Consider the following 19,661-nt stretch of genomic DNA (forward strand, 5'->3'; position numbering starts at 1 on the left):
CGGCCTTGCAGCTCAGGCAGGCCAATGCCGAACTGGTGTTAGCGGGGGCTAATATGCGTATGTGGAAAGGTCTGTTGGAGTTTGAGGAGTTCATCCCGGTCGAGAAGCTGGAAGATCTTAAGGGGGGGGGGGGGGAATTGGCCGATGCCAGGGTCCTGGCCCAGGATGTCCTAGAGGCTGCGGCTCATCACGTGGACACCTCGGCTCGAGGCCTTATGCTGGGGGTTGATGCCTCATGGCAGGCGAGGCTGCATACCACTAAATTCTCAAGAGGTATAGGACAAGGTGTTGGACCTTCCGTTCAATGGTAAGGAGCTCTTTCATTCCACAAGAGATGTAGAGCTCACCAAGACGAAGGATAGCACTCAAACAGCTAAGTCCTTGTCAGTCCTTGTTAAGACCCCCTTCAAAACGCAGAGACTGCTGTCGCAAAGCCGACCCTCCTCTGGCTTTAGGGGCTTCCTTGACCAGAAGTCTGAGTGGATACCCACTTGGGGAATAACCGCCGTAGGCAACAACGGACTCGGTTTTCCTCCCGCTCCTCAGCCTCCTCTTCAGGTTTAGGTGGCAACACCACTGAAAAACCTGCAACATGAGGGTTTTATGTGTTTGCACGAGTCCCCAGTGGGAGAACGCATCGCGTCTCATTGGGAGGCGTGGCAGACCATCACCAAAGACAGATGGGTCTTAGTCGCGCGGGCTTCTGCTTACCCCTAACCCCTACCCCACCCTTCAACCCTCCTTTTCAGCTGTCGGGGTCACCCTCCCTCAAAGCCGAGGTTCAGAAACTTCTGGACCTCAGAGCTGTGCAACCCGTTCCCCTCGGAACAAGGGGAGGGCTTCTACTCCTGGCTGCTTAGGGTGCCCAAACCCAACCAGGCTGGCCTGCGCACCATCCTAGACCTTTCCCAGTTCAATCTTTTCCTACCCCAAGAGAAATTCAAGATGATCACGCCCAGCCAGATAGTCCTCCTTGCAGATGGGCGATTGGCTCAGTGTGGTGGTTCTTCAGGATGCGCACATGCATATTCTGATTTGGAGTCCACAAAGGAGATATCAGTTTCTCTTTGGGAGAGGAGCACTTCAGTTTCGAGTGCTTCCTTTTGGCCTCAGCTCGGCGCCGCGTGTCTTCACGAAGATGTCTGTGATGGCGGCCTGTCTTCACCTGCAGGGTATCCATGTGTATCTGTATTTGGACGATTGGCTCTTACGCAGCCCTTGTCCGTTGAAAGCAGCGGGCAATCTTAAGTCTCTTCTTCAGCTCCTGTTCCATCTTGGGCTGCCGGTGAACTGGCAGAAATCTGCCATGATGGTCTTGCAGGACTTGCTTTTCCTCGGTTATCGCTGGAACACTATCGACTGCAGAGTGTACCTGACCAAGGACAGAATGGCGGATCTGTTAGCCACGTGTCAGATGTTTGCGCAGTCGGAGAGCATGTCGGCCTGGTGGTTCCAGAGGCTTCTAGGCCTCGTGTGTGTTGGCTCTTCCTCGTCTCAAGATGAGGCTGACTCAGATGGCTCTTCGGAGTTCTTGGGGTCGGGCTGTGGACCCGGATTCCAAGCTGATAATAAATCCGGCTTCCATGAGAGTGGACCTGGATTGGTGGTCATCTCTCAGCAACCAGTCGGTGGGTGCGGGGGTTCCAGGACCCAGCCCCTGCGGTGTCGATCATGACAGACCCCTCCCTCCTGGGGTGGGGTGCGACGTTGGACCCTCTTCAGGTCTTGGATCTCTGGTCTCCTCAGGACAAGCTTCTCCACATAAATGATTTGTCGCTTCAGACGATTTTCCTAGCGCTCACGGCGTTCAGAACGATCATGGCCAACAAGGTGGTCCGCATACGCATGGACAATGTGGTGTCGATGTATTACATCAACAAGCAAGGGGGAACTAAGTCTCCCCCTCTTGTGGACCTGTCCATCCAGATTTGGGATCGGGGCTGTGCTTCTTGGTGTTTGGCTGCTCGCAGTACACATTCCGGGCCAGCTGAATGTCACAGCGGATGCCCTCAGTCAGCGGACAGTCGTCAGCTATGATTGGGAGTTGAAGGCGGAGGTCCTTGCATGGATTTTCTTGCGTTGGGGCACACCAGAGGTGGAACTCTTCGCTATAGTGGTAAACGAGAAGCTTCCTCAGTATGCCTCCAGAGGGGGGCTCGAATTCTCCTCTCTGGGGGATTCTCTTGAGATTCCATGGCACAACATGAGAACTTGCGCCTTCCCGCCTTTCTGCCTCTAGTTCACTGCGCAATTTGGAAGCTGAAGAACTCGGTGAACTATTCCCTTCTACTCATAGCCCCGTGGTGGCCGGCCAGGTTCTGGTTCGCGGAACTTCAACACCTGTCAGTGTATCCGCCGATCAGGTTACCGGTGACCCCGATCTTCATCAGGGGGAACAGCAGATGTGGCACCCCTCCCCACAATAGTTCAGCTTGGCGGCATGGTGCCTGAGTTCAAATCTTTAGAACATCTTAATTTGTCTGCGGATAACATGCATATTATCCAGGCAGCCAGGAAACCATTGATTGGGTCCCAGTACAGAAGCAAATGGCTCAGGTTCTGTCATTGGTGTTTAAACAGACAGTTGAACCCAAGGGGGGGGCTACAATTGACAGTTTTGTCCTTTGTATCCTTCTTAGCAGTCGGGTGGCCATGTTCTGTCTTGCAGAACTCACCTTTCAGCAGTTTCTGTTTATCTTTCTACAGACCAGTGTTCTTACTCTGTGTAATCCAGTGGTTAAGAGGCATTCTGCAGGCTCGACACGCCTCTACCCTCCGGTTCGTAGTCCGCATCCGCCGTGGGACCTAAATGTAGCCCTGACGCTGTTGTGCCATAAGCCTTTTGAACCAATAGCCACGGTGGACCTCAAGTACCTATCCTGGAAAGTGTCCTTTTTGGTCGCCGTTATGTCTGCGAGGCGGGTGAGGGAGCTTCAGGCCTTGTCGGTGGAGCATCCCTTTTTGGTCTTTCAGAAGGACAAGGTAGCCTACGGACGAATCCTGCTTTCCTGCCGAAGGTGGTAACAGAATTCCATCTGAATCCGTCGATCTCCCTGCCGGTCTTTTTTCCGAACCCTACCTCAGAGGCAGAAAGGGTTCTGCATTGTCTCGATGTCAAAAGGGCTCTTAAGTTCTATCTGGACAGAACTTCTGAGCTTAGGAGTTCTCAACTGTTTGTGACTTTTGGTAACCCTCAGGGCTAAGCGGGCATCTAAGGCGACTTTCTCGGTGGATCGCCGCCTGCATTACGGAGTCTTTCACCGTCCAAGAGCTGACACCTCCTAAGGGTATTCATGCACACCTGGTGCAGGGCAAGGCAGCCACGGTTGCTTTTCAGAAATGTCCCCTGGGAGTCAATCGCTAGGGCAGCTACTTGGGCCTCCCCATCTGCTTTTTGTAAGCATTGTCTTGACATGAACGCAAGAGCTGATGCTCAATTTGGTCAGGCTGTGCTGAAGAACCTTTTTCTGTAAGGGGTATTTCCATCCACCTTCCTGTTAGGAGTGCTTGGGAATGTCCGATAAGTATGGAGGAAAGGGGACGGGACGTAGGAGTATAACCAGGTTACTCACTGTAGTGCCACCTTACTCCTAGTCCATAGCCCCCTTTCCTCCATAAGCCTGCCCGCCGTCCCCTCTAATAAGGTTCTTCTGTTATTGCTAATAGGTCTCTGACCTGGCGATGGAAAAGGACTGATGGGCGATGCGTGGGGCGGAACCAAGGTGGGCGGGGCTCCGGCCGCGTGCCGGGTCCTGCGCAAGAGGAAGGACACATTTTTGAGAAACATTTTTTGGATGCTTTTTACAAAGTGCTCCGGTCCCATCCCACAGGACGGAGAGATGTCCCATAAGTCTGGAGGAAAGGGGACTATGGACTAGGAGTAAGGTGGTCACTACAGTGAGTAACCTGGTTATTTTATCGAGAGCAGTTCTCCCAAGTGTAAGGTCTGGGTAGGCAGTTCTCTAATAATCAAGTGCATCTTGGCAATGAGCCACTCCTCCCCCTTTGGAAGTTGGGGTCTGTCTTCCTGTAGATGGTGTAGCCCTGTGGGATGGTGAGGGATAGAGATGGGCCCGCAGCTGCATACAGCCATGTTTCTGTGATAGCTAGTAGATCAAGTGTATTGCTAGTATGCGATCAGAGGTGTCGAGAGCATGAGCGGAGAGGGATCTGGTATTATCAGTGCTCCTTGGATATTTGACGTTATGGCAGTAGTTGGTTGGGGCAATAGGTATGCTGTTGGTTCTCCCAAGGGCCAGTGGTTGGAGATCAGAGGCTAGGGCATTGGGCTAAGTGGATCCAGGGGCAGCCGGGGTCATTGGAGTTGTGGTGTACCTTAGGGGTAGTAGGATCTGATGACTCTGGGGGTGGCTGTGTGTGTATGTGTACACACAGAGGAGAGTAGTAGACATTCGTAGGGATGATGGCATTGTCTTACCATTGTCTTAATCAGTCTCAATTGAGATTGAAGGTATCGGGCCTTCCGTTGCCTGACAGGAAATTGCCTTGTGAGTGGGCCTTTGGAGGGGACTGGCTTTGCTTGGCTGCACCCTCTCATAGGCTCATTTATGTGAGGCTGCGGCCAATCCGCTGTGTTGCATGAGGGCAGGAATGTCCCTGTTGTCTCTCCAACAAGGTGGCAGACATCTTTTATAGTGAACTCGCTCTCTTGAGCCCAGAAGCTGAGCCGTGCTTTGCAGGCCCTTTGAGGTGGCTCTTCAATTGCAGGAGCCGGGGACAGGCACGATCCGATGTGCTTACCTCAGATTCCTGTAGTTGGGATTTCTTTTAAGTAGTTCTGCTCAAATGCAGTGTGGCATCTCGGTGCAGAACTTGTTTTCTTGTGTCTCTATCTCGTACTAAATGTGTGGTGTGGGTGCATCATGAGGAGCTCAAACGGACTTGCTTTTTTTTCACCAGCTTATTTTGTAAAAAACAATCCCTGTATTCAGGGAGAGTTGGAAGTTTATAGAAATGTGGGTGTGGGGATACATTAGGTAAGATGGTAGAGTAAGAAGATACTTATGGGTAAGTTGTTAAATTTGGTTCTATCATCAAAGACCAGACTACTTCATGAAACATAAAAATGATAGTAATTTCCACGTAGGATTGCAGTAAGGTAGGGAAATGTCGTGAGTGGTAAAGAGACTGATCTCGTTCAGTTAAGTGGTATAGCGAATGGAGGCGTTGCTAGGAGGGGGGGGGCTTGATGGGGCTATAGCCCCAGGTCTTTTGGTTGCATCCCTGGCTAGAGGTTCAGGGCCTACAACCAAAAGGCTAGCTAGCCCAGTGTCCTGGCAGTCCTGACATTAGCGTAGCCCCTGATCTTTTCCTGACTCAGCAGCACCCCGGATAGAGGGTGTAAACAAAACCTGTATAGGAACATCGCCACGGACAGCAAAAGTTCCACCTGGGCCCAAATATCTATCACCGTAATGCCTAGGTATGTTTTGGATGGGATCATATCCATAAAGATCCATAAAATCCAGAACAATTGTGCATATGGCTGATTCTGAAACACTAATCTAAAACAAATACATTTCCTTCAGTACCACTTCTCCCCCATTCCCCCTAATTGTAGAGAAATTCAAGTGAGCCAATCCTAACTTGTAAAGGCCATGGAAATCTGAGCACCGCGAAGGACATGTTTGAACTGTACATGGGACACCCATGAAATCACTGGCCCCAAGCTATTGGAGGATGCACAGGTGTTTGACAACTTAATCCATCAAAATACATCTCAACCGACACCTATATAGGGCAACCAAAGATCAGGGTTAATCGGCACACATTGTCTCAACTTACTCCCCTTTTGCCCCCCACAAAAAGTAATGTAGTTGCAAAGAGTCACGGTCACAAACATTGTTCAAGAAAACAGTGGAAAATAAACCCGAAAATGAACACCAAGAATCTTCATTCACTTGTATATGTTGTGATTGACTGGAAACTAATGCCGAAAGACATCAAGGAGAAATAATGTCAAAATAATGTGCATAATATTTATGCACAATTAGTCTAGTCTATATGTCAGAAATCCCTTAATTTAAATTGATACTGAAATAACAGAAAAACTGAGTCCCATATGAATAATGAAACGGGTGTACCTAAATTAGGAACGGGTTCTTCATGCCATAAATGGGGCATGTAGGGGTTCCAGAAAACTTTTCATACTTACTAATGGTTTTCTTGATTAGCAAACAAAACTTATTTGATTAGCAGTTTGTAATATGTTTAATTCGTCCAGAAGTTATTTCTACTCAAGACATAAATTGAGCAAAAATAGAGCATTTTTGGGTAATGCTAGTAAAACGTGTCTATTCATGAAGCTAGTTTCTATGTTCTACAAACATAGACATGATTAGGCTTTGAAAATAGTTTTTCAGTGCAGCTGGGTGCAGTGTCCCATATATTGTATGCTTGACCCAGCATTTGCTGTGTAATACATTAATCCAACTTCACAATATTAAAGGAATGTCATAGCATGGGACTAAGTTGGTGCTGAAGATGGTATGCTAATTGTCAACGTAGAGAGGGTGGCCGTTGCCTGTCGTTTATATGAACGTTTTTCAATAGTGTGTTCTCAAGGAAGGGCATAGCTGCTAAAGGCCCTCCAGCCTGAGCCAGGCAAGTCCAAGCACAGCATTCCAGCCCTGCGCACCATGAAAGTGGTAATTATTGCTATTTGCACTCTGAGCCGCCAGTCAGGATACTGATGCTGAAATAACCAAACCTTGTGCAATTCATGCTTCCCTTGAAGAAATTACACCTGTCCAAGTGCAAATATCAATTTCTAGGGCTTGTAGGTGAGGCATGAGGTTAACAACCTGGAAGTTTTTATTGTTGGAATACACGAAAGTTCCGCTTGTAATTGGTGTTTTTTCTTTTTATGTTTGTTTTTAGGGCTCCCACACGGTGTAGGTATCGTCCCACTTCGTAGGGTTCCTACCATGCTCTGAAAAAGGCAACACAATCAAGACTTAGTATGAGAAATAAGACACCACTTGTCTGTTTTGTTATTAAATTTCCTTACATGTACAATGCCCAAAAAAAAGGGGAACTCGCCATACATCCACCACCGTACAGATAGGCACAGTCAAATGTTTTAGGCTCCCTGGATGGCAGCACAATCAAGACTTGGTATAAGAAAATATGAAAAAATAAAGCATCACTTGTATGGTTTGTTGTTATGGTTCCTTACATATACAATACCAAGATGGGGGGAGGCTCACATACATCAACCACCGTACAGATCGAGACAGACAAAAGCTTTAAACGTGTGCTCTAATTTATGGAATTCCCCAGCGGGAACAGGAGAAGATACATTCTACCACCCCCTATGCCGCACTCCGCTCAAAGGTGTGGGAACACAATATACCATGTCAAATTTGCAACAGGCATGTAAGCAATTCCCACCACACGAATGAAATGGTAGCAGTGTAGTCAGTTCCCTTCAGACGAAACAGGGCTAAACATTACGTGCTGCAGATGCAGACACTTTTCTGCTAAGTTTCCAGGCTTTTCTTCCCGCTCCCGTTGAGGGTGAACATACGATGACTCGCAAGGGTAGGGATTCGTAAAGGAGAAAGGCTAAGGATTTCCAGGTAGTTCACAAAAGGAAAACAATTACTTCATTTCCTAGGATACTCCAAGGTACTGTGATTTCAAAACCTCTAGAGCCCTATATTCTGATCGTGCAAAGCCGGTAAACAGCACAATGGAGATAAGGAGTGTATCACCGCCCACGCTCCCAGCGAACAGGCACTTCCAGGGCACTTGTCAGTGCACGCACGCTGGTACACGCGCCCGTGCCTATTTAGGAAGTTTTGGTGCAGGTGGGCGGGGCTTGTAACTGAAAGGGAAGTATGAAAGTATAAGTTGTCTAATATGGTGTGTATATATATATATAATATATATACTAGCTATATGTCCACATGTGGTGATAAAGCTCACCCAAGGCAGCAAAGCCAAACAAAGTCCACAATTAGTCCGGTTGAAATTATGAGCATCCATGTGAAAACGGGATACTTGTCAAGAGCCTCCAGGTGAACGGGCACTTCTTGGTGAGGCATGAGAGTCAGAATAAAAAGTATATCATGCCTCCTATTGTAATAAATAAATATATTAATATTGGCCTACACCGAGCAGCTCTCAAGTCATTTGCGAGATCTGTTACAAGGTCCTGACCTTTAATCTATGTAGGCCGCCATTTTAGGTCAAACCGCCATTTTAGGATTTATGTGGAAGTCACCCTGTGAGCTAAAATGGGAGACAATGTCATTGCAAAATACAACATGGCCGTCTTGACCTCTGTACATCGCTAATGTGTAATCTGCCTGCAGGCTACTTGTTGAGGTCATGAACTGAGACCTTGACCTACATTGACCTATGTGTAAAAGGATTACTCGTGCAAGTAAATCAATCCACAAGTATGTATTATGATAATGTATTTACACATTGGACAAAACATCTGTTTTACTATATTGTATTAATGTTTAAGAAGACCTGCAATACGAAACTTGGAATACACAGTTAATGCATACGCTTATTGTTACATGTAATAAAGAACGAACCAGTTAGATGCAGTTATTTGAGACTTGTCAACGAACCCTAGAATTGGTAACATATAAAGTAGAATATTAACCCGAATAGGGGTTGGCCACAGTGTTCGCAAAATGTATAAAAAGCGAATACATTCTAATGTACACTCTCACTGAACACACTGAACCACGCAGGAGTTCGTTGTGTTTTACTGAGGGCCGATAGCTATCTGACTTTGCATTGTTTTTTAATTGTATTTGATAGAGAATAAAGTACTTTGTATGTTCCTTTGAAACCTGTGTTTGGTGTATTTCCTTTTGGGGTACTCGGCCTCGATATTTTGTTTGTTTTCACAGTTGGCGCCCGGATAGGGACCCTCAAGATTGATGCCGGATTGTTGAAGGTTGACACTTTCTATCGGACCGGGATCGGACAGTGTACAAAAGTAAGGGGCCCCTGGATGAGACGCGACACCTCAGCAGCGCTGCACAATCTGATCCCTGGACGACTAGCCTGTGGTCTGAGACGGCATCTTGACGAGGGTCCACTTATCGAGGTGGGCAGATTTGCCGAAATCACCATACATGAGGTAAGATTAGTTGGGTAAGATTCTTAGAAGTACCGATCGGTCCTCCTTGGGTTTGGCCAGGTGAGTCGTGAGCCGATTCTTAATTTAACCCTGGCAATTTGAATTTTGGCACATTGTATCTGCAGACACAATTATTGACCAGGTAACACCAAGAATTTGAGATATGTCTGGGAAATTGTCTACCCGCTTTAAGGCATTATTCCGCAGTGATAGACAATCTTTGGAATTTAGCCGTCCGGCACCACAGGAGGGGTTGCCGGCATGTACTATGTACTGTAAGCATGGCATTGGAAGTATAGTATTTAATGATATTTGGCACAGACAAACCAGACATACTTCCGAACTTTAGTGGCCAATCATGGTAGTTTTGAGATCCCTCGCATTGAATATTTGGAGTCAGTATTATTAAAGACAAAGGCTAGACCTGCAGCATTTGATGTTTTGCAGAATTGGCAGAGGCATTAGAACAGCTTAAGAGTAGAGAAAAACGTGTGCGCCGTCGTAAGACAGTTGCTGAAAAAGCATTCTTATATTATCAGGATAAACGGGCTGAGTCGGCTAAGAATATGGAAAGGGCTTTTCACTTGGTATTCAGAAAATCTATCCTTCCAAAGATCTCCATGATTCTGATGAGTTTTTGGAGAAAATATTAAATGAACGAAGGCCTGGTGCCTCTGCAACACCTCTGTATGTTTCTCTCCCTTCTGTGGTACCTTTTCCTGCTGTTATTCCTACTCTTCCTGCTCAACCTGTTCCTATTCCTTTGACTGTTCCTCCGCCTGCTCCTCTGCCTCTTCCTGTCGCACCAGTTATAGCTCCTCCATCGAAATTGCCTATCCCCTCTCTTCCAAGTGGTCTTAGGTCGCTTGTAATCGATCATGGTGCAGGCTCGAAGGTTGTCACTCGCAGTACTGTACCACCGGAGAAGAAACGGGAGTTAATTGCATGGGCTAAACATTGTATGGAAAAGGATGATCAGGCTAGTGTTTTTTCCACACTTTCTAATACAGATAATTTTCCTGAGAAAAATGTTTTTATTGAAGGTTTGGGGATTCAGTTATGTATAATGTGGGGAAGATTAAATAATACAGATGTTCCGCAAGGGTTAAGGGATCTAAATACTTTAGCACTTTCCAGAGATACTGTGGAGAAGGTAAATGAGCATGTCGAAAGGCTATTTGAATATAGAAAGCAGTTAGAAAGAATACGGAATGAGGATTATGAAGAGGAAAGTATGTATGTACAGAAACGGTACCTTCTGTGTCGTAAACCGATATCGGAGGAAATGTGAATTTGTAAGAAAGATGCGATTAGATTGATTTCAGACATATCGATAACACATATAGTCCATATACGTTGGAAATGCAGAGAAAAGTGATACAGGTAATGATAGAGTACCTGCAAGATGAATGTGTAAAGAGGAAGATTAGTTGTCCCACAGAGTTATTGAATATTTATAAGAGCTTTTTCGTTTGACATTTCTTCGACTGCTTTAGTGCTCGATTTGGCTCTGTTGCTTAGTAAGCGTTCGGAGTTGCCTACATCTCAGTTGCCTATGAGAGAGGTTCATCCGACATTTGTCCCGAAGGTTGAGGTTGCGGCCGATGCTGCACGAGGTATAGTCACTGTGGACATTCCCACACATTATGTATCAGTTTGTTCACGTCCCGTTTTCACGACAGGAAGTGAACACCATTACACAATCTATTCTTGATATTAGGAAAAATCCGACAGGGTTCTATAAAGAGATGGAATCCGTTTTGCAATCCTCAGTGTTCACCTTGGGTGACATTGATTTGTTGTTTCCAGTACTCCTGCCCGTAGATTCCTGGAAACAAGAACTATTGACTATGTACCCGGGTTGGGAGATACATGGGCAAATTTAATTAGATTCGATGGGGAAAGACCAGCTGGTGAAAGACCACAGCAGGTGATATTAACCTTGCCTGATAGAATCATTGCTAAATTAAAAACCATAATTCCCGAAAAAAGAATTATATGGGACAAGCTTACGGCCTGTGTCCAAGGAAAGTCTGAGAGTGCTACAGAGTTCTTTAATCGGTTCAAACAGGTATTTACGGATTTCAGTGGACAAGACTTAAGCACAGAGTCTGGGAAAAAGTTATTTGTGGACAAATTTGTACGTGGATTGCTGCCTAACATCCAGTCACAGATTGTCCTCAGAGCACTTGGCAGGCGAAATCGCAGTCAGAAGTACTGCATATGGCTCAGTATTATGAAAATCGTGTCAACAATGAAAAAGATAGGATTGAAAAAACGGAAAGGTAATTTAAAAACAAAGGTGCTAATGCAGCAAATTGTTAGAGGCCCCAGAGGGGGTAACACTCAGGTTAGAGGTCAGTATGTCCCACAAGGGAAGGTGCCCTTGGGTCCGGTGAACATTAATCAATGTGCTTATTGTCGACGAGAGGGTCATTGGTGAGCACAATGCCCCGTCCTTCAACAGAGGTCGAATAATATGGGTAGGTGATCTAGAGGTCGCCTGGCGTAGGGGGCCCTGGTAGAGGTCAGTTCACACAGGACCCTCAACCTTTTTCGCAGGACAATCGGACTCCAAGTGTGGATACTAGGAACATATTCGATCATCCTTCTGCTGCATATTTGTCTGAAGAGCTTCCTTTTGACAATATTCTGTTTCGTTAGGATTGCCCGAAGCAGGGTTTGGAACCTACACCTATTCCTGTCAATCAGAAAGGGCCCTACGTTGAAATGATGGTGGGAATAGGAAACATCAGTTTTTGATAGACACTGGAGCACAGAAGTGTCCCATTGATCGTTCACAGGTTCCAAACGTTCCACTGTCAGGGCAAACCAATGTTTCTGTAGGGTTTTCCGGTACTCCCGTTGTTTGTCAGGTCTCTATGCCAGTACCTATTTCTTTGGGTCCTTTTACAGACCAGTGTCCTTTTCTATTGACCTCGGATTGCAGGGAAAACTTGCTGGGATTGAACTTGTTAAAAGAATTAAATGCAGTGATTTATTGTTCTTCTGGAGTACGCTTGACAATTTCACCGCAGCAATCTTCCACCTCGCAATTTCTGACTAGACCTTTGCCTCCAGAATTCATTGATGTACCAGAGCTTATGGGCTGTTGACGACAATGATGTCTGTGTTTTGCAGATTGAGCCTGTTAAGATAGTTTTGAAACATGGAATTGAGCTGCCACGCATTCCCCAGTATAAGATTTCGGTTGAAGGTGAGCAAGCTTTGAAATGTATTGTTTCCGATTTTGTGCACCGTGGTGTGATTGAAGAAGTCTCGGGAAGTTTGTGTAATAGTCCGATTTTACCAGTGTACAAAGGCGATAATGTAATTCCGTTTCGTTTTATAATTGATTTACATGCCATTAATAAAGTTGTGGCACCGCAGTTTCAAATTGTGCCTGATGTGACAACGATCTTAACCATGATTCCAGCTACAGCTACTTTAGTGTTGTGGACCTAAAGAATGCGTTCTTTAGTATTCCTATACACAAGGATAGTAAATATTTGTTCGCGTTCACCTTAGGAGGACGCTCGTTTACATTTACTCGTGCACCTCAAGGGTACACAAAGTCCTAGTATTTATAGTAGGGCTTTGAAAGAGCAACTTGATACCCTTGAATTGCCCTCTACTTGTACTTTGGTTCAGTACGTTGACGATCTGCTTCTGGCTGCAGACTCTGAGTGCCTGTAAGGAGGGCACCGTGTTGCTACTTATTCATCAAGCTAAGCATGGTCACAAAGCTTCGCTTATGAAATTTCAATATTGTTGCCAGGAGGTCGCCTATTTAGGCTTTCTCCTGTCAAAGGAGGGAAGAAGATTGACACCTGAAAGAATAACAGACATTTCTGGTATGTCTGTCCAAATACGCAGAAGGAAGTTAGGGCCTTGATGGGTATGGCTTCTTACTGTAGGTTGTGGATCCAAAATTTTTCACTAGTGATGAAACCGATGTTGGCCTTGACGAAGGGCATTTCTTCGCCGTTGCCATGGAATTCGGAACACCAGCAATCGTTTGACTTGCTTAAGACTGAATTATGCTCTGCACCAATTTTGGGCACACCAAACTATGAAAAGGCCTTCGTATTGTTTGTGCATGAACGTGATGGATGTGCTTTGGCTGTATTAACGCAGGAGCATGGAGGGAAGAATAGGCTGTGCGGTTACTATTCCTCCACCCTTGATCCTATAGCATGCGCTTTGCCAAGATGTTTGCGCGCTGTCGCCGCTGCTGCTGCTGAGTCTGTAAAACAGAGTGAGGGAATGGTCCTAGGCCATGATTAGACCCTGATGGTGCCTCACTCTGTAGATGTTCTATTGAACCGAACTCAAACGCAACACCTCACTTTTGCACGGTTGACGAGCTACAAATTGATCTTGTTTTCCCCTCGCATTCAAATTAGGAGGTGTTGTGTTCTTAATCCGGCTGAACTCCTACCTTTCCCGCAAGATATTACTTGCGGCGATAAAGATTCACATGATTGTACATGACCGAGCAAGAAACAAAGGGCAGGATTGATTTGAAAGATATCCCTTTGGATAATCCGCAAGGAGAGCTGTTTTGTGACGGCTCCTGCTTTAAACTTCTGATGGTACATCCACAGCCGCTTATGCAATCACTACCTTAAGAACGGTTGTGGAAACTAAGAGAATTACACAATTCTGCGCAGGCCGCAGAGATTATAGCCTTAACCCGAGCTTGTGAACTTTCCGAAGGGCTTGCAGTGAATATATATACTGATAGTCAGTATGCCTTTGGGGTGGTTTATAACTTTGGGAGTCTTTGGTCGGAAAGAGGATTCCTAACCTCGCATGGCACCAAGATCCAACATGGCACCCTAATAGTGCAACTTCTCTCAGCAATTGCGCTCCCTACCCAGTTAGCAGTTGTGAAATGTGCAGCACATCACAAGATTGTAGATGACATTGGAAAAGGGAATGCTTTTGCTGATCAATTAGCCAAGCAAACTGCCACTGATCTCTGTACGGAGATGTATGTCTCTAGGGAGATTGAAAATGTTGATGTGATGGATGAGGGAGTGGGGTCTGTACGGGATATCCAAGCCGATGCCACAGTAGAAGAAGCCAAGAGGTGGGCTGAGGGCTTGGGAGAACTTGATGGCGATGGGTGTTGGGTGGAAACGGTGGATGGGAAATGGTTACTCCCCAATACGTATGTGCTAATGATGGTTGTAATGGCACACGGTCCTATGCATGTATGTGCTCAACAGATGACGAAAATGTTAGAGTGGGTAAACAACAAAATTTCAAAAATTGCTCAGAACTATGTCCAGAATTGTATGATTTGCCTACAACATAATATGGGAAAGGGGACAGCAACCCCAAGGGGAAGTTTTGGGCCACCCTCTGTCCCATTTGAAGTAATTCACTTTGATTTAATTGAAATGGAGCGATGCAATAATTAAAAATATGTATTGGCAGTCATTTGTGCTTTTAGTAAGTGGGTCGAGGCTTTCCCTGTTAAAGATGCCACAGCTATGACCACTGCGAAAACTATGTTAAAAGAATACTTTCCCCGGTTCGGTTTGCAGAGAGTTATCTGGTCTGATAATGGTCCACACTTTGTCGCCGCTGTAATCCGACAGATATGTACAGCGTTACAAATTGACAAGCGGTTCCATTCGGCCAGAAATCCTCAGAGCGCCGGACTAGTAGAAAGACACAACGGTATCAAGAACAAACTCGCTAAGACATGTGCCGGCACCAAACTAAAATGGCCGGACGCCTTACCGATCGTATTACTAGCCATGCGTACAACCCCTCAAACTAAGACTGGGCTCTCTCCATTTGAGGTGGTAATGGGGAGACCTGCCAATATCTGGAATTTGCCAAAATGTTGAAAGTTAAGAGATATTGAAAATGTATTACTTTCAGATTATTGTAGCCAATTAACTAAAAACCTGTATTTGATTTACCACCAGGTACGAGAGGCCTTACCTGTGCGGTACGAAGGCCCGGGCCACGGCATGCGACCTGGTAGCTGGGTGCTTGCTAAGTCATTTGAGCACACCTCCTGCCTCGTGCGTCGCTGGCGTGGGCCATTCCAGGTCTTGTTGGTCACCCAAACAGCAGTGCGGGTAGCTGGCCGAAAGAATTGGATCCATGCGTCGCACATCAAGAAACTTCCTCACCCTGTGCCACACGTTACAGAAGAAGCAGAACCCCTTGCTGATACTGCAACCAATGATCCCAAAGCAGTAAACAGCACCGAGAGTATGTCAGAGAATATCTCCAAGCACGAGAGGCTTGTGGAAGCTGCCATTTTGTTTCCACACCAACGATTTTGCACCCGGGAGCAGCTGTTTCAAACGCAGCCCCTTCGTTTGTCCCGGATACGTTGCTTCCAATGGGAAGTGACGACACATTTCTTCCGGATCAATCAGTACCAGGAAAAATCAGATATCACTTGCGTCCAAGAAAATAAACGTTTGGCACGGTTCGACTGTGCATTCAAGGAAGGAAAAGAATCATCGAGGGCTTACTTTTGCCCAAATTTGAAAAAGGGGATTCTGTTGGCTAAGGTTTTGGAAGGACACAGAAATTGCGCGATCGCGGGGTCGCCAGCAACAAACATTGGGGTTTCCGTCTGAAGACTGCAATGCCTGCTACCGCCACCGCTCGTATTGGACTTTTAAATAAGGGGGGTGACCAACCGGGACAATGGACAGAATGCCTTGGCCCCGAAAACGTACTGCTGTGTTTTTGTAATATTTGGTTTTATAATGGGCACTGTTGTAGGCCTTTGGTATTTAGAAGAAGCTTATACTTTAGAGTTTTTGCTACCGACTGTAAATGTACCCACTTTTCATACACCTTTTGTGCATTCGCATACTTTGTCCCCTAGAGATTCCCAGCACAGACAAAAGTATCATAATACTTTGATACTTAAAATGAATGCTACACATGCCATTTTTAATAGATCCAATTGTTGGGTCTGTTCACATTTACCGTAACACGGGGTTAAGGGGCTAGGTTGGTATATTCATCCTTTACCGTTGACGACTGCTTGCTATGCTTCTCTTAGAGCACTATTCTTTGGCTGATGGAATGATAGCGTCTCAGGGAACTTTGATGGCACCAATTTGAATAGTTTTGAGAAACGTGTTTTGACTCCCCTGGGATGCTCTTTTTTTTTAATAGGAGTAGACCGAATGTTGCTTCTATTAGGCCTTCTGATAGACTGTCTCGTCCTTTTCAATCTTTGATTTCCTTCAAAATGGATCTGATAGGCAATAAGGATGCCATGCCCCCTTCTTACACTGTTAACCATAGCACCGATTCAGTTTCTTTCTGCATACAGAGGAATGGCACTCGGTCAATGGGAGATTTTAAAGGTTGTGCCAACGTTGAAAATTTGACTGGGGAAGACAGACCTTTGTATGTAGGTGAACCTGTCTATTTTGTTTGCGGTAATATAGCGTTTCCATGGTTGCCCAGGGATTGGCAAGGAACCTGTTATTTGGGGATCTGTTACCTGGGGTGTTTATAGCGCGTACTAAAGAAGTTTCGAAGGCTCGTCCACGATGGGATGAGAATGCTGATACCCCGGCACAAGTATTGGGAGATATAGCAAAATCAGTTGTGCCATTTTGGGGGCAGATAGCGAATTCAGAAGATATAACAAAACTAGCGAGTACTGGAGAGAACCATCAACTGGACCACAGATATACTCTACAATATGACAGAGTAGAAAGCAATAAGATTAGTAGCACTCCAAAATCGAATGGCATTAGATGTCATTCTAGCTGAACGTGGTGGAGTATGCAAATTAGTGGGGTCTGCTTGCTGTGTTTTTGTACCAGATTCCTCCCCAACTATCTTTAAGGCAATACAAAATCTGCACGTCTTTGGTTCCGAAGTGCATGTTCCCGAGGGCAACTGGGATCTAAGCCCTTGGTTCTGGGACTTCTTGCGATCTTGGGGTTGGAAGGTACTTTCGGTTTTATTAACTATTTTAGGAGTTCTGTTGTTCCTTTGTTGCTGTATTCAGTGTCTGCCTGGTATGTGTTCGATGCTAGGGGGGTTTTGTGCACAAGCGATAAATTCGATAGGACATGAAGTGTATGCCTCAGATAAATCTTCCAAAGAATATGTGTTAAAAGATATATTAGTAAAAGACCTAATGACAATAGATATTTCGGATAGTGATTCAGGGTACATGGATACTAATGTATGGAGTTATTCATAAGGAGACCCAAAATAGCTTTTAGCACTTGGCATAGGCCAAAAGGAGGGTTTGTCGGAATAAAAAGTATATCGTGCTTCCTATTGTAATAAATTAATATTGGCCTACGCCAAGCTGCTCGAAAGTCATTTGTGAGATCTGTGTTACAAGGTCCTGACCTTTAATCTATGTAGGCTGCCATTTTAGGTCAAACTGCCATTTTAGGATTTATGTGGAAAAGTCACCCTGTGAGCTAAAATGGGAGACTGTCATAAAACATGGCCGCCTTGACCTCTGTACATTGCTAATGTGTAATCTGCCTGCAGGCTACTTGTTGAGGTCATGAACTGAGACCTTGTCCTACGTTGACCTACGTGTAAAAGGATTACTCGTGCAAGTAAACCAATCCACGAGTATGTATTATGATAATGTATTTACACATTGGACAAAACATCTGTTTTACTATATTGTATTAATGTTTAAGAAGACCTGCAATACGAAACTTAGAATACACAGTTAATGCATATCTTATTGTTACATGTAATAAAGAACCAACCAGTTAGATGTGTTATTTGAGACTCTGCAACAAACCCTAGAATTGGTAACATATAAAGTAGAATATTAACCCGAAGAGGGGTTGGCCATAGCGTTCACAAAATCTATAAAAAGCGAATACATTCTAATGTACACTCTCACTGAACACACAACCACGCTGGAGTTCGTTGTGTTGTACTGAGGGCCGATAGCTATCTGACTTTGCATTGTTTTGTAATTGTATTTGATAGAGAATAAAGTACTTTGTATGTTCCTTTGAAACCTGTGTTTGGTGTATTTCCTTTTGGGGTACTCAGCCTCGATATTTTGTTTTTCACATGAGGTGCGCAGGTGAGTTGGTAGAGAATTGTCACTCCAGTGGAGACTGTTGCTAATCTAAGGGACCAGGCAGAAAGACCGGTCTTAGACTTGACTGGCAATGAAATATACATCATGTGTAAAGCCACAAAAGATCAGAATTGACTACATTACAAAAAGTAATTCCTCTGCTCCAAAAGGGCAAACATTATCTGGCCTCTCTAGATGTGAAAGCTGCATACTTTCATAATTTAACGTTTCCAGATGATCGATTGTTTCTTTATTTCAAGCTGAATCGAGCACATGTCAGGCTGGTAATATCCACATCCAACGCAGGAGCTGCTGAGTCCCACGATCCCACTAAGATGTCTAGCTCACAACTAAACTGAACAGCTGAGTACTAGACACCCTTGGGGGGAAGGGGGAAAAGTGGATAAAATAACAAATCAGACACTGGATCTTCTATCTTCATCCGGTCTCTGCATGAATGAAAATTGTTAAGCATTAAATAATATTACAAAACTAAACAACTATTATTTTATGAATATCAACAATCCTACCTGAATACCCTCTGCAAAGAGCCCAGAGGATGATAATTATTTCTATATATTTTTATTAGTTTTGAAATAACTCCAACTCTTTTACCCTAAAAGCAAACTTTTGGTGGTCATGTTTCATAACTGTGCTGCTGAAAACCAATGAACTGAATGTCATTACAAGTGACTAAACTGATGGAGGTTCCTTGTGGAAATAAATGAACTTGAAGAAAAGAAAATGTGTTTCCAAACAATGTCAATAAAACTGTGAACACAAACTCCAGAATGTCTCAAGAAGATGAGTCTTTTGAATGAAGCACACTTGAAAAAATAGTTAAACACAGAAATAATCTTTTGTTTTCCTTAAAATGATACTATTTCCTTAATCGGTTCATTCCATTTCATTTTCCTCTTTATGGAAATAGTTCAACAACCAAAGGAAATACCATTTAATATTGAGTGCAGTTTTAAAGTAAAGTTATTCCTCAAACGTCTTTGCATGTAATGAGATGCATTTGGAAGATTCCTCATATAATATGGTACACAAGTCTTATATATTTTCCTCTTTGTTAAAAATACCTTGGCTCAAAAATAAATATCCTTCTTTGTGCTGCTTTTAAAAAAACAAGGTTGCCTGTGCAGTCATTAACTTTAATAGCCTTTAAATATCATGTTTTCATGACTTAATCTCTGATGAATGAGTTTGCCATGTAAAAGCACTGGCTTCACAACACGACGTCTTTTAATGAATTAAACATGCAGGCTTACCTTGTTTTCTTTAAACAAGAATGAGTTCACCTTTTTTCGTCATCCAGAATGCGATTTGACAAGGTAAGTGCAGTGTTTAATAAACAGTTTCTTGTGCGCGCGCACGCAATCAACTTTTGACTAGAGCTCCCCTGGTTTTCCAATGTCAAAAAAAAGACAAAGCTTTAATCCTTGCACTTTAGAGGAGAAA

This window comes from Ambystoma mexicanum, chromosome 13 (genome assembly GCF_040938575.1).
Source record: "Ambystoma mexicanum isolate Mex_15411 chromosome 13, UKY_AmexF1_1, whole genome shotgun sequence".
NCBI classification, from domain to species: Eukaryota; Metazoa; Chordata; class Amphibia; order Caudata; family Ambystomatidae; genus Ambystoma; species Ambystoma mexicanum.